General features: G+C 40.5%; 2 pseudogenes; both read right to left on the bottom strand.

Moving 5' to 3' along the window:
• Nucleotides 1–4,349: 4,349 nt before the first annotated feature.
• LOC140283436 (U2 spliceosomal RNA) lies at nt 4,350–4,526 on the bottom strand (annotated as a pseudogene).
• Nucleotides 4,527–11,990: 7,464 nt separating this feature from the next.
• LOC140283437 (U2 spliceosomal RNA) lies at nt 11,991–12,167 on the bottom strand (annotated as a pseudogene).
• Between the last annotated feature and the right edge of the window lie 4,972 nt (nt 12,168–17,139).

The raw sequence follows: 17,139 nt of genomic DNA on the forward strand, positions 1-17,139 counted from the left end.
CGACCATGTTTTGTAAAAAGCGGTTAAGAAAAGGTGCGAATGCCCGACAATGTATGATCAAAAGAGGGAGCGGAGGTTTTCGGCTGCAAGAAGGTCTGAATGTCCAACCATAATTTGTAAAAACCGGGGAAGAAAAGGCTTGAAAGCCCGACTATACAACATCAAAAGCGGGAGCAGAGGGGTTCAGCTGCAAGAAGGTCTGAATGTCCATCAATAATTGCTAGAAAACATGAAAGAAAATTTTCGAATATCAAACCGCACATGATCATAAGTGGGAGCGGAGGTGTTTAGCTGCAAGAAGGTGTGAATGTCCACCCATAATTCCTCAAAAATGGGTAAAAAAAAAGGTGCGAATGCCCAACCATACATCATCAAAAGCAGGTGTGAATGTCAGATCATAATTTGCAAAAACCTGATGAGAAATGGTGAGAATGCCCGACTATACACCATCAAATGCGGGAGCGGAGGTGTTCGGCTGTGAGTAGGTGTGAATGTCCGACCATACTTGCTGAAAAATATGACAAAGCAGTTTTCACTTGGTTTGAGTGAAGGATTTCATTTTATATCAAAATCCGAAATTGTGTAGAACTCGTGGAAATAAGTTTATTCTCGGATTCCTAAAGGTTTAGTGTTGTTCTTTGGTATACTGCAAAGTAATACTTTCTATTTTGTTGAAACCGATTAAGTTAAAACTGCTTTGTTCTTCATATTTATCCATGTCATAATAGCTTTAAACAAAAAAGAACGTTGTACTTTGCAGGATAGGAAAGAACAACTCTAAACCTTTTCAGGAATCCGAGAATAAGCTTCTTATCACCAGTTCTACACAATTTCGGATTTTGATATAAAATGAATTCCTTCACTCAAACCAAGTTAAAACTGCTTTGTCCTTCATATTTATCCATGTCTGAATAGGTTTCAACAAAAAAGAAAGTATTAATTTGCAGTATACCAAAGAACAACACTAAACCTTTAGGAATCCGAGAATAAGCTTCTTATCACCAGTTCTACACAATTTCGGATTTTGATATAAAATGAATTCCTTCACTCAAACCAAGTTAAAACTGCTTTGTCCTTAATATTTATCCATGTCTGAATAGGTTTCAACAAAAAAGAAAGTATTACTTTGCAGTATACCAAAGAACAACACTAAACCTTTAGGAATCCGAGAATAAGCTTCTTATCGCCAGTTCTACACAATTTCGGATTTTGATATAAAATGAATTCCTTCACTCAAACCAAGTTAAAACTGCTTTGTCCTTAATATTTATCCATGTCTGAATAGGTTTCAACAAAAAAGAAAGTTTTACTTTACAGTATACCAAAGAACAACACTAAACCTTTAGGAATCCGAGAATAAGCTTCTTATCGCCAGTTCTACACAATTTCGGATTTTGATATAAAATGAATTCCTTCACTCAAACCAAGTTAAAACTGCTTTGTCCTTAATATTTATCCATGTCGGAATAGGTTTCAACAAAATAGAAAGTATTACTTTACAGTATACCAAAGAACAACACTAAACCTTTAGGAATCCGAGAATAAGCTTCTTATCGCCAGTTCTACACAATTTCGGATTTTGATATAAAATGAATTCCTTCACTCAAACCAAGTTAAAACTGCTTTGTCCTTCATATTTATCCATGTCTGAATCGGTTTCAACAAAATAGAAAGTATTACTTTGCAGTATACCAAAGAACAACACTAAACCTTTAGGAATCCGAGAATAAACTTATTTCCACGAGTTCTACACAATTTTGATATAAAATGAATTCCTTCACTCAAACCAAGTGAAAACTGCTTTGTCATATTTTTCAGCAAGTATGGTCGGACATTCACACCTACTCACAGCCGAACACCTCCGCTCCCGCATTTGATGGTGTATAGTCGGGCATTCTCACCATTTCTCATCAGGTTTTTGCAAATTATGATCTGACATTCACACCTGCTTTTGATGTTGTATGGTTGGGCATTCGCACCTTTTTTTACCCATTTTTCAGGAATTATGGGTGGACATTCACACCATCTTACAGCTGAACACCTCCTCTCCCGCATATGATCATGTGCGGTTTGATATTCGAAAAATTTTCTTTCATGTTTTCTAGCAATTATTGATGGACATTGAGACCTTCTTGCAGCTGAACACCTCTGCTCCCGCTTTTGATGGTGTATAGTTGGGCTTTCGAGCCTTTTCTTCCCCGGTTTTTACAAATTATGGTTGGACATTCAGACCTTCTTGCAGCCGAAAACCTCCGCTCCCTCTTTTGATCATACATTGTCAGCATTCGCACCTTTTCTTAACCACTTTTTACAAAACATGGTTGGACTTTCACACTTTCTTGTAGCCGAACACATCCCTTCCCGCTATTGATTGTGTACAGTTGGGTATTTTAACCTTTTCTTACCCGCTTTTTACCAACTACGGTCGGACATTCACACCTTCTTATGGCGGAACACCTCCACTCCCTCTTTTGATGGTGTAGGTTCGGGCATTCGAACCTTTTCTTACCCGCTTTTTACAAACTATGCTCGGACATTCAAACCTTCTTGTAGCCAAACACATCCACTCCTGCTTTTGTTGATGTATGGTTGGGCATTCGAACCTACTTGTTGCCCGCTTTTCATTAATTATGGGTGGACATTCACACCTTGTCACAGCCAAACACCTCCGCTCCCTGTTTTGATCATGTATGGTTGGACATTCGCACCTTTTCTCACCCGCTTTTTGCAAACTCTGGTCGGCCATTCACAGCTTCCTCTCCACCATACTTGTATGGTGGGATATTCACACCCACTTGCATCCGAAGATCTCCGCCCCCACTTTTGTTGATATTTAGTCGGTCATTCACACCTTACCCGTTTTCTTGCCGCCAAACACCTCTGATCTCGCTTTTGATGATGTAAGATTGGGCATTCAGACCTTGCTTTTCCTGCTTTTCACCAACTATAGATGGACATTCACACCTTCTTGCAGCCGAACACTTCCGCTCCACCTTTTAGGTTTCTATCACACCTTTTTTTTCACCGCATTTTATAGATTATGGTTGGAAATTCTCAACCACTCATCCGAAGACCTCTCCTCCCGCTTTTGTTAATATATTTGAACTTTAGTCAGACATTCACACCTACTTGTAGCCGAACACCACCTCTCTAGCTTTTGATGAGGTATGGTCTGGGATTCTTACCGTTTCTAACACATTTTTCAGCAATTATGGTAGGATATTCACACCTTCTTGCAGCTGAACACCTCCTCTCCCACTTATGATCATGTGCGGATTGATTTTCGAAAATTTTCTTTCATGTTTTCTAGCAATTAATTATGGACATTTAGACCTTCTTGCAGCTGAACACCTCCGCTCCCGCTTTTGATCATACATTGTCAGGCATTCGCACCTTGTCTTACCCGCTTTTTACAAACTTTAGTCGAACATTCACACCTTTTTGCAGCCGAACACAGTTTTTTGCAGCCGAATTTGGGCATTCGCACCTTTTCATACCCACTTTTTACCAACTATGGTCGGACATTCACACCGTCTTACAGCGGAACACCTCCGCTCCCTCTTTTGATGGTGTATGTTCGGGCATTCGAACCTTTTCTTACCCGCTTTTTACAAACTATGCTCGGACATTCAAACCTTCTTGTAGCCGAACACATCCACTCCTGCTTTTGATGATGTATGGTATGGCATTTGAACCTACTTGTTGCCCGCTTTTCATTAATTATGGGTGGACATTCACACCTTGTCGCAGCCAAACACCCTGTTTCGATCATGTATGGTTGGACATTCGCACCTTTTCTCACCCGCTTTTTGCAAACTATGGTCGGCCATTCACAGCTTCCTCTCCACCATACTTGTATGGTGGGATATTCACACCCACTTGCATCCGAAGACCTCCGCCCCCATTTTTGTTGATATTTAGTCGGTCATTCGCACCTTACCCGCTTTTGGCAAACTATGGCCTTCTTGCAGCCAAAAACCTCTGATCTCGCTTTTGATGATGTAAGGTTGGGCATTCAGACCTTGCTTCACCTGCTTTTCACCAAATATAGTCGGACATTCACACCTTCTTGCAGCCGAACACTTCCGCTCCACCTTTTAGTTTTCTATGGGGCATTCACACCTTTATTTTCACCGCATTTTATAAAAACACCACAGGAACACCGTATTGAGGCTTTGTTCTGACCGCTCATTCGGTGTCGCGTTTCTTTCAAGCATTTCTCCTGGTTAGCCCGCACTCGGCTCGCTCCCAGAGCCGTGTTAAAGTCTACTTCGCATTCACTCTCTTTTCTCAGCAGACTAAAAGAAACTTCCATCCTGCACCGCTGTTAGCTTTTTCACAAGAGCAGAGGAGAGCGCACCGTTCCCAGCGGCACTGCAGTACCGGGTCGATGCTTGGAGTGAACGGAGCAAGCTCCTTTTTCAACTCCTATTGATAAAAATCCATTTAATATGTAGTCCTTGCATAGACATATCACATATTAAACTGATAAGTACAGATGGATTATGTGCAATTAGTAAAGAGAGTAGAGGACGATCTCTCTCGTTGGAAGTCCTTACCTATATCACTTATGGGGAGAGTTACAACCATTAAAATGATGATACTACCAAAAGTTAACTATTTGTTCTCAATGATCCCCATAAAACCATCTGCTACTTGGTTTAAGTCACTAGATTCATGCATCTCCAAATTTCTGTGGAAAAACAAACCACCACGTATTAGTTTAAAAACCCTACAGAAGACCAAGGACAGTGGTGGATTAGATTTACCTCATTTTCAGCACTATTCCTTAGCCAATAGGTTACAATATATATCAAAATGGTTTAAACCTTGTTGTTGTCACAGTTCCCAGAGACGTTGTAATCGTTGAGGATTCTATATTCACCCCCTCATTAGAGGCACGTGTTGCAGATTGATGACACTGAATCTTCTTCTCTGTTCATTGCTGGCATCATTCCCAGCATCGTAAGTGTTCGTGGCATTGTTAGCCTCTTCTTCTGGATCTTGATATCGAGCATCCTTTTGTATTTCTGGTTTGTAAGTCCTCTCTCTTCGTTCACCGGAGTCTTCGTCTCTTTGTCCTTGAGTTTGGTGATTTTTTCTTCTTTTGATGCCTTGACACAGTGTGACAGGTGATACCACATGGGAGATCCTTTAACTTGGACTGCTGTCCCTGTGCTGCGAAATGGCTGTGCTGCTCAAATGGTCTCTCCTTCATCATATACACAGTTATTTATACATCACCTTCCACCATGAAGCGTTGTCCCTTTTTGTTTCTCTCTTTGTTCTTAAAATGCTGTTATAAATGTCTAAACCAATCCATTAAACTAGATCATTTTGGCAGTAAAGCGATCTACAATGTGCTTGGTCGCAAAGCTGCTCATCTGTGGTAAACAGCTCTTCAGAAAGGCATTCTTCAATTGATTTCACTCATTTTATGTAATAATTTTGTGATTTCCTACAAAACTACACTTCTTCTCCCATCTGTCTGAGTATTTAATATTGTCTGGGTCCCGTTAAAACATGTATTTTTCCCATCTAATTCCTTGTTTGCTTTAAAACAAGTATTCCCCATTTTCTATCCCTTCAGTAGCCAACCAGTTTGTATGGAGTACACTGGAGCAACTTGACTGATCAGTAAAACACTGCTTTTGTTGTCACCGCAAGGCTTCCCCCGTCGGTTGTTTCACTGAGACACTACTGAGTAACTACAACTCAACACAGTTTATACACATAACATTCATATACATACTAACAAACAAACAAACAATAATTTATCGCAATTTTCTCATCTCTGTTTGAACGTACACCCAGGTAAATATTCCTGTAGTCTTCTCATACCGACTATGGACCCATTCATTGTTTAACTTCACTGTTTTGCAAATCCTAATTGAATATTACACATTGACATTGAACTTTACTGGATAAGCAGGTCTTCATTGCATTCAGCAGCCTATATGTGAGCATTTATGTGTAAGCTGTTCTTCTTTGCATTTATCAGCAGCAAGCAATTCTTCACTGCACATGCATATGTAAATAGTAAAACAATTCCAATGTGTTAGCGAAACCTTCTATATCACAGTGGTTTCTAAGGTCTATTTTAAGTTCTTTGCCATCAGTGAGATGACATTGTTTACAAAGTGTGTCAAATTATCACTGAAGATCTTTTCAGGAATTTCAAATCTAGAAATGAGTTATTTTACGCGTGATTTTGCTACTGAGAGTGCATCTGCTTGTGCACATGGAAATATTTCAGACCATTTGGTAAAAACCTCTGTTGTCACTGAGCAGAATCATTTCCCTTAACATTAATTTAGTTCAATGAAATCTACAAAATAATGAAATAATGAAATCCAAACAAATATGTTGAAAAAGATACACTGGCTTAGGGAATTATCTTCGTTTTGGTCTTAGATTGCCCTGTGGAATGTATTTTGCACATATTTGACCTGCTAGACAAAACTTTATTCATTTATTTATTCTAAAAAAATGTTTTTAATAATTAGTAAAACCATATGCTGTAAAAACCTGGTTCATTATTGCTTCCATCCCTCCTGTTGAGACATGACATGGTCCGTGGCTCAATACTGCTGCATATTTAAACAAATTCTTTGGCAGTATGGTTTTCCTTCCGGTCATTCATACGAGTCTATTGTAGATGGCAATTGAATAACATCTAATAATGCTAAAATATTTGTAGTTTATACATTTAGCTGTGGATGTCAACATACCTGTTTTTCCAATGCTGTGTTAACACATGTACAGTTGAGAAGGCATACTGACTGTCAGTGTAAACGTTAACAACCTTTTTGTTATTTAATTTACAAGCTTCAGTTAAAGCTACCAATTTGACTGCTTGAACAGAGTAATTTTTTGGTAGTGGTTGTTTTAAGAAAACTTCAGTTTCTGTTACTACTGCAAATCCTGTAGCATTTGTGCCATCAGGGTTTTTTTCCTTGATCTGTTGAATAAATATAGTTATTTCTGCATTTTCATAACGTATATCAGTTAAGTCTGGCCTGGGTAAAACACTGATGGTTATTTCTGGCTTTCCATCTGTGGGGTAGGTAGCAGTGTGGATGGATTAAGTGTAGCACATCTCTCGACAACAAGGTGTGGCTGTGAAAGAAGAACTGTTATGTAGGAGAGATGTCTGGTAAAGATATTTTGTTAAGTAACCATATCACAGCCACTGCATGAGGTACCTTAAGTGTTAATGGGTGAAATAACACCATTATTGTTGATGCCTGCACTGCCAATGGCTTCTGGCCATTGATTCAAAAGTACGATCTCGTCCCTTTTTCCCCCTTTCAGTGGACACTGGCCCCTAATTACCGCAATTCAGCAGGGGGTCTTTCATTACTTACAGCCGAACACCTCCGCTCCCGCATTTGATGGTGTATAGTCGGGCATTCTCACCATTTCTCATCAGGTTTTTGCAAATTATGATGACATTCACACCTGCTTTTGATGTTGTATGGTTGGGCATTCGCACCTTTTTTTATCCATTTTTCAGGAATTATGGGTGGACATTCACACCATCTTACAGCTGAACACCTCCTCTCCCGCATATGATCATGTGCGGTTTTTTTATTCGAAAAATTTTCTTTCATGTTTTCTAGCAATTATTGATGGACATTGAGACCTTCTTGCAGCTGAACACCTCTGCTCCCGCTTTTGATGGTGTATAGTTGGGCTTTCGAGCCTTTTCTTCCCCGGTTTTTACAAATTATCGTTGGACATTCAGACCTTCTTGCAGCCGAAAACCTCCGCTCCCTCTTTTGATCATACATTGTCGGGCATTCGCACCTTTTCTTAACCACTTTTTACAAAACATGGTTGGACTTTCAAACTTTCTTGTAGCCGAACACATCCCTTCCCGCTATTGATTGTGTACAGTCGGGTATTTTAACCTTTTCTTACCCGCTTTTTACCAACTACGGTCGGACATTCACACCTTCTTATGGCGGAACACCTCCGCTCCCTCTTTTGATGGTGTAGGTTCGGGCATTCGAACCTTTTCTTACCCGCTTTTTACAAACTATGCTCGGACATTCAAACCTTCTTGTAGCCGAACACATCCAGTCCTGCTTTTGATGATGTATGGTTGGGCATTCGCACCTTTTTTTTTACCCATTTTTAAGGAATTATGGGTGGACATTCACACCTTCTTGCAGCTGAACACCTCCTCTCCCACTTATGATCATGTGCGGTTGGATATTCGAACATTTTTTTTCATGTTTTCTAGCAATTATTGATGGACATTCAGACCTTCTTGCAGCTGAACACCTCCGCTCCCGCTTTTGATGGTGTATAGTCGGGCTTCCGAGCCTTTTCTTCCCCGGTTTTTACAAATTATGGTTGGACATTTAGACCTTCTTGCAGCCGAAAACCTCCGTTCCCTCTTTTGATCATACATTGTCCGGCATTCGCACCTTTTCTTACCCGCTTTTTACAAACCATGGTCGGACTTTCACACCTTTTAGTTGCCAAACAACTCCGCTCCCGCTATTGATTGTGTACAGTCGGGTATTTTAACCTTTTCTTACCCGCTTTTTACCAATTATGGTGGGACATTCACACCTTCTTACAGCGGAACACCTCCGCTCCCTGTTTTGATCATTTATGGTCTGGCAATACTACCTTTTCTTACCCGTTTTTGAGTTATTATGGCTGGACATTCACAGCTTCTTGCAGCCGAACACCTCTTCTCCCGCTTTTGATGATGAATGGTCCGGCATTCTTACCTTTTCTAACACATTTTTCAGCAATTATTGTCGGTCATTCACACCTTTCTCATCAGCTTTTTACAAATTATGATCTGACATTCACACCTACTTGCAGCCGAACACCTCGGCTTCCGCTTTTGATGGTGTATATTTTGGCATTCGAACCTTTTCTTACCCGCTTTTTACAAACCATGGTCGGACTTTCATACCTTCTTTTAGCCGAACAACTCCGCTCCCGCTATTGATTGTGTAGAGTTGGGTATTTTAGCCTTTTCTTACCCGCTTTTTACCAACTATGGTCGGACATTCACACCTTCTTACAGCGGAACACCTCCGCTCCCTCTTTTGATGGTGTATGTTCTGGCATTCGAACCTTTTCTTACCCACTTTTTACAAACTATGCTCGGACATTCACACCTTCTTGCAGTGAAACACCTCCGCTCCCTCTTTTGATTGTGTATGTTCGGGCATTCGAACCTTTTCTTACCCGCCTTTTACAAACTATGGTCGGACATTCAAACCTTCTTGTGGCCGAACACATCCACTTCTGCTTGTGATGATGTATAGTTGGGCATTCACACCTTTTCTTACCCATTTTTCAGTAATTATTGGTGGACATTCAGACCTTCTTGCAGCTGAACACCTCCGCTCCCGCTTTTGATGGTTTATAGTCGGGCATTCGAGCCTTTTCTTCAACGGTGTTTACAAATTATGGTTGGAAATTCAGACCTTGCAGCCGAACAACTCCGCTCCCTCTTTTGATCATACATTGTCGGGCATTCGCACCTTGTCTTACCCGCTTTTTACAAACCATGGTCGGACTTTCACACCTTCTTGTAGCCGAACAACTCCGCTCCCGCTATTGATTGTGTACAGTCCGGTTTTTTAACCTTTTCTTACCCGCTTTTTACCAACTATGGTCGGACATTCGCAGCATCTTACAGCGGAACACCTCCGCTCCCTCTTTTGATGGTGTATGTTCGGGCATTCGAAATTTTTCTTACCCGCTTTTTACAAACTATGGTTGGACATTCAAACCTTCTTGTTGCAGAACACATCCACTTCTTCTTTTGATGATGTATGGTTGGGCATTCGCACCTTTTCTTACCCATTTTTCAGGAATTATGGGTGGATATTCACACCTACTTGCAGTCGAACAGCTCTGCTCCCACTTTTGATTATGTTTGGTTGGATATTCGAACCTTTTCTTAACTGCTTTTTACAAACTTTGGTCGGACGTTCACACCTTCTTGCAGCCGAACACCTCCGCTTCCGCTTTTGATGGTATATATTCGGGCATTCGAACCTTTTCTTACCCACTTTTTACCAACTATGGTCGGACATTCACACCGTCTTTCAAGTGTAACGCCTCCGCTCCCTCTTTTAATGGTGTATGTTCGGGCATTCGCACCTTTTCTTACCCGCTTTTTACAAACTATGGTCGTACATTCAAACCTTCTTGTAGCCGAAAACCTCAACTCCCTCTTTTGATCATACTTTGTCGGGCATTCGCACCTTTTCTTACCCGCTTTTTACAAACTATGCTCGGACATTCAAACCTTCTTGTAGCCAAACACATCCACTCCTGCTTTTGTTGATGTATGGTTGGGCATTCGAACCTACTTGTTGCCCGCTTTTCATTAATTATGGGTGGACATTCACACCTTGTCACACTCAAACACCTCCGCTCCCTGTTTTGATCATGTATGGTTGGACATTCGCACCTTTTCTCACCCGCTTTTTGCAAACTATGGTCGGCCATTCACAGCTTCCTCTCCACCATACTTGTATGGTGGGATATTCACACCCACTTGCATCCGAAGATCTCCGCCCCCACTTTTGTTGATATTTAGTCGGTCATTCACACCTTACCCGTTTTCTTGCCGCCAAACACCTCTGATCTCGCTTTTGATGATGTAAGATTGGGCATTCAGACCTTGCTTTTCCTGCTTTTCACCAACTATAGATGGACATTCACACCTTCTTGCAGCCGAACACTTCCGCTCCACCTTTTAGGTTTCTATCACACCTTTTTTTTCACCGCATTTTATAGATTATGGTTGGAAATTCTCAACCACTCATCCGAAGACCTCTCCTCCCGCTTTTGTTAATATATTTGAACTTTAGTCAGACATTCACACCTACTTGTAGCCGAACACCACCTCTCTAGCTTTTGATCATGTGCGGATTGATTTTCGAAAATTTTCTTTCATGTTTTCTAGCAATTAATTATGGACATTTAGACCTTCTTGCAGCTGAACACCTCCGCTCCCGCTTTTGATAATACATTGTCAGGCATTCGCACCTTGTCTTACCCGCTTTTTACAAACTTTAGTCGAACATTCACACCTTTTTGCAGCCGAACACAGTTTTTTGCAGCCGAATTTGGGCATTCGCACCTTTTCATACCCACTTTTTACCAACTATGGTCGGACATTCACACCGTCTTACAGCGGAACACCTCCGCTCCCTCTTTTGATGGTGTATGTTCGGGCATTCGAACCTTTTCTTACCCGCTTTTTACAAACTATGCTCGGACATTCAAACCTTCTTGTAGCCGAACACATCCACTCCTGCTTTTGATGATGTATGGTATGGCATTCGAACCTACTTGTTGCCCGCTTTTCATTAATTATGGGTGGACATTCACACCTTGTCGCAGCCAAACACCCTGTTTCGATCATGTATGGTTGGACATTCGCACCTTTTCTCACCCGCTTTTTGCAAACTATGGTCGGCCATTCACAGCTTCCTCTCCACCATACTTGTATGGTGGGATATTCACACCCACTTGCATCCGAAGACCTCCGCCCCCACTTTTGTTGATATTTAGTCGGTCATTCGCACCTTACCCGCTTTTGGCAAACTATGGCCTTCTTGCAGCCAAAAACCTCTGATCTCGCTTTTGATGATGTAAGGTTGGGCATTCAGACCTTGCTTCACCTGCTTTTCACCAAATATAGTCGGACATTCACACCTTCTTGCAGCCGAACACTTCCGCTCCACCTTTTAGTTTTCTATGGGGCATTCACACCTTTATTTTCACCGCATTTTATAAAAACACCACAGGAACACCGTATTGAGGCTTTGTTCTGACCGCTCATTCGGTGTCGCGTTTCTTTCAAGCATTTCTCCTGGTTAGCCCGCACTCGGCTCGCTCCCAGAGCCGTGTTAAAGTCTACTTCGCATTCACTCTCTTTTCTCAGCAGACTAAAAGAAACTTCCATCCTGCACCGCTGTTAGCTTTTTCACAAGAGCAGAGGAGAGCGCACCGTTCCCAGCGGCACTGCAGTACCGGGTCGATGCTTGGAGTGAACGGAGCAAGCTCCTTTTTCAACTCCTATTGATAAAAATCCATTTAATATGTAGTCCTTGCATAGACATATCACATATTAAACTGATAAGTACAGATGGATTATGTGCAATTAGTAAAGAGAGTAGAGGACGATCTCTCTCGTTGGAAGTCCTTACCTATATCACTTATGGGGAGAGTTACAACCATTAAAATGATGATACTACCAAAAGTTAACTATTTGTTCTCAATGATCCCCATAAAACCATCTGCTACTTGGTTTAAGTCACTAGATTCATGCATCTCCAAATTTCTGTGGAAAAACAAACCACCACGTATTAGTTTAAAAACCCTACAGAAGACCAAGGACAGTGGTGGATTAGATTTACCTCATTTTCAGCACTATTCCTTAGCCAATAGGTTACAATATATATCAAAATGGTTTAAACCTTGTTGTTGTCACAGTTCCCAGAGACGTTGTAATCGTTGAGGATTCTATATTCACCCCCTCATTAGAGGCACGTGTTGCAGATTGATGACACTGAATCTTCTTCTCTGTTCATTGCTGGCATCATTCCCAGCATCGTAAGTGTTCGTGGCATTGTTAGCCTCTTCTTCTGGATCTTGATATCGAGCATCCTTTTGTATTTCTGGTTTGTAAGTCCTCTCTCTTCGTTCACCGGAGTCTTCGTCTCTTTGTCCTTGAGTTTGGTGATTTTTTCTTCTTTTGATGCCTTGACACAGTGTGACAGGTGATACCACATGGGAGATCCTTTAACTTGGACTGCTGTCCCTGTGCTGCGAAATGGCTGTGCTGCTCAAATGGTCTCTCCTTCATCATATACACAGTTATTTATACATCACCTTCCACCATGAAGCGTTGTCCCTTTTTGTTTCTCTCTTTGTTCTTAAAATGCTGTTATAAATGTCTAAACCAATCCATTAAACTAGATCATTTTGGCAGTAAAGCGATCTACAATGTGCTTGGTCGCAAAGCTGCTCATCTGTGGTAATCAGCTCTTCAGAAAGGCATTCTTCAATTGATTTCACTCATTTTATGTAATAATTTTGTGATTTCCTACAAAACTACACTTCTTCTCCCATCTGTCTGAGTATTTAATATTGTCTGGGTCCCGTTAAAACATGTATTTTTCCCATCTAATTCCTTGTTTGCTTTAAAACAAGTATTCCCCATTTTCTATCCCTTCAGTAGCCAACCAGTTTGTATGGAGTACACTGGAGCAACTTGACTGATCAGTAAAACACTGCTTTTGTTGTCACCGCAAGGCTTCCCCCGTCGGTTGTTTCACTGAGACACTACTGAGTAACTACAACTCAACACAGTTTATACACATAACATTCATATACATACTAACAAACAAACAAACAATAATTTATCGCAATTTTCTCATCTCTGTTTGAACGTACACCCAGGTAAATATTCCTGTAGTCTTCTCATACCGACTATGGACCCATTCATTGTTTAACTTCACTGTTTTGCAAATCCTAATTGAATATTACACATTGACATTGAACTTTACTGGATAAGCAGGTCTTCATTGCATTCAGCAGCCTATATGTGAGCATTTATGTGTAAGCTGTTCTTCTTTGCATTTATCAGCAGCAAGCAATTCTTCACTGCACATGCATATGTAAATAGTAAAACAATTCCAATGTGTTAGCGAAACCTTCTATATCACAGTGGTTTCTAAGGTCTATTTTAAGTTCTTTGCCATCAGTGAGATGACATTGTTTACAAAGTGTGTCAAATTATCACTGAAGATCTTTTCAGGAATTTCAAATCTAGAAATGAGTTATTTTACGCGTGATTTTGCTACTGAGAGTGCATCTGCTTGTGCACATGGAAATATTTCAGACCATTTGGTAAAAACCTCTGTTGTCACTGAGCAGAATCATTTCCCTTAACATTAATTTAGTTCAATGAAATCTACAAAATAATGAAATAATGAAATCCAAACAAATATGTTGAAAAAGATACACTGGCTTAGGGAATTATCTTCGTTTTGGTCTTAGATTGCCCTGTGGAATGTATTTTGCACATATTTGACCTGCTAGACAAAACTTTATTCATTTATTTATTCTAAAAAAATGTTTTTAATAATTAGTAAAACCATATGCTGTAAAAACCTGGTTCATTATTGCTTCCATCCCTCCTGTTGAGACATGACATGGTCCGTGGCTCAATACTGCAGCATATTTAAACAAATTCTTTGGCAGTATGGTTTTCCTTCCGGTCATTCATACGAGTCTATTGTAGATGGCAATTGAATAACATCTAATAATGCTAAAATATTTGTAGTTTATACATTTAGCTGTGGATGTCAACATACCTGTTTTTCCAATGCTGTGTTAACACATGTACAGTTGAGAAGGCATACTGACTGTCAGTGTAAACGTTAACAACCTTTTTGTTATTTAATTTACAAGCTTCAGTTAAAGCTACCAATTCGACTGCTTGAACAGAGTAATTTTTTGGTAGTGGTTGTTTTAAGAAAACTTCAGTTTCTGTTACTACTGCAAATCCTGTAGCATTTGTGCCATCAGGGTTTTTTTCCTTGATCTGTTGAATAAATATAGTTATTTCTGCATTTTCATAACGTATATCAGTTAAGTCTGGCCTGGGTAAAACACTGATGGTTATTTCTGGCTTTCCATCTGTGGGGTAGGTAGCAGTGTGGATGGATTAAGTGTAGCACATCTCTCGACAACAAGGTGTGGCTGTGAAAGAAGAACTGTTATGTAGAAGAGATGTCTGGTAAAGATATTTTGTTAAGTAACCATATCACAGCCACTGCATGAGGTACCTTAAGTGTTAATGGGTGAAATAACACCATTATTGTTGATGCCTGCACTGCCAATGGCTTCTGGCCATTGATTCAAAAGTACGATCTCGTCCCTTTTTCCCCCTTTCAGTGGACACTGGCCCCTAATTACCGCAATTCAGCAGGGGGTCTTTCATTAGGAGTACTGGACTCCCCCGTGCACGGTTTCAGCTCCGACCCTGGACAGCGGAAAAAACGTTGAGATCTGGTTTGAGGACCCAATTGTTGAGAAAAGTCTCTCAATGAGACTCAGAGTTGCTGGAGTCAGTTAATGCAAAGGTTTAATCTTGCAGCAAGTTCAAGAATGTGTGTGTGTATGGGTGTATGTGTGCGAACGTGTGTGAGTTTGTGTGTGTGAGAGTTTAAAGAACCTGTTATCCACAGGCAGGCCTTAACTAGTATGGCACGGGTCCAGCCTGTCTCATCTTTTTTGGAAGGTCCAGCGCTCGGCCGTAACCCTTCTGTCTGTTTGGACTCTCACATACATTCGGTTAATCATAGAAAAACGAGAACAAAACTTTTTAGCCCCTTAAATTCATAAAACAGACATGGTGCAGTTATTTCCATTCTAGAAAATAAGAGTAATCACCACCATTCCTATAAATTCTGGATATTCTAACAATCTGAATCTTTTTTAAATGTTCGATGAAGCCCTTTGCTGTTCTGTTTAGAGACTCAGCTGATCATAAACCAAGTTTTGCTCTTGAACCAAGCTTCTAAACTCTTCACCTTTTTCATTTCTCAGTTAGTATTCACTTTAAAACTGATTAAAAGAAAAATTAAATGAATGCCTATCAACAAATGTGGGATCTAAACTCTAGTGCTTCCTCTAAAATAATTTCCTTTCTCAATTCAGAAATGTGTGTGTGTAAGTCACAACACCCGTGACACCAAAACGGCTTTCTTTTCTCTCTTTTCTCTACACTCTGCACTGTGAGCACACACAACAAATCAGAAAGGCTTTTTTCTCTCTTTTCTACATTATGGACTGTGGGGACACAAAACCGCTCTCTCTTTTTTTTTTTTTTGATTGTGTGCCAGGGCGTTGTCTCACGTATTAGATTATGCTTAAGATACGAATGAGTTTATCAGTCACATCAGAATCCATACATACTGATCCTCCCGTAATAAAATGGTCGGATCTTATCAAACATACTTTGTTTCTTGTGACAAGTCAGCGAAACAGCGTATACACGTCAAGACACTGAATCAAGTTTGCCACAAGAACTCATAAGTTTGGCAGTATTGCTCTGCCGTCAGCAATCATACACCCATTTTATTTTCATGAGACATGTGCAGGCACCTGTTCATCTACTGTTCTATCACTATGAATTAGTTTATCTATTATCAATAAGGATACTTCTACAACTACTATCAAAGTATGTCCGGACTTCTTATGTTGTCAGTTGCTATATATCAATAAGTGGGTTGCTACTGAAAAGCATTAAGCATGTCACACAGCCCAAACATATAACATTTCAGGACACACCACACAGTTAACAACCACAGTGAAGCGTGTCAAAGCCCAAACATGTAACATTCAACAGGACACTTACACAACACATTCAAATCAAACAGTCAGACAACATACAAGAACCTATACCCCAGCCGGCATTGCTCCCTGCCTATTTTCCTACAACTCACTATGTGTGCGCACACCTTTATTCACAAACTCTTCAACTTATACTCTTTTACCGAAGCTGCTACAGCTCGATTGGCCAAATACCCTTAGATCCTATTTCGGAGAATTTGACATCTGCCTTGCATGTAACAGATTAGCGGTTTAGCAGTTTTAATTTAGTTTGAGTGAAGGAATTCATTTTATAGCAAAATCCGAAATCGTGAAGAACTCATGGAAGTAAGCTTATTCTCGGATTCCTGAATCTTTAGATTTGCTCTTTCTTTTACTGCAAAGTACAACGTTGAGCAGCACTAATGAGTTGTTTCTATTTTTGGCAGGCTTTACCTTTGCGGATGAAGCCCTTTCTGTCTGTGCAAAAGAAATCTTGTTACTGTGCAGAGTGACTTCTCTGAGTAGAGTCGCCTTACTTGTTGCGACTGTGCCAATGTTCGAAGCTGGAGTGCAAAGTTGTTGCTTGAATGGTGCTCGCTGGAGCGTGCGGTAGTGTAAAGTTATACCATTTAAAAGGGCTGAAGAGTGCTCAGTGCAGCGGGTGGGCCGAGGTGCAAAGTGAAACTATGGCCATAAAAAGAACACCGCTACAAGTGCGCATTGTGCCAGGAAGGGCCCTCAGACGTGAACCAGTGGACAGTT

This window comes from Leuresthes tenuis, unplaced genomic scaffold, assembly GCF_036924035.1.
Source record: "Leuresthes tenuis unplaced genomic scaffold, fLeuTen1.0.hap1 SCAF_23, whole genome shotgun sequence".
In the NCBI taxonomy this organism is placed as follows: domain Eukaryota; kingdom Metazoa; phylum Chordata; class Actinopteri; order Atheriniformes; family Atherinopsidae; genus Leuresthes; species Leuresthes tenuis.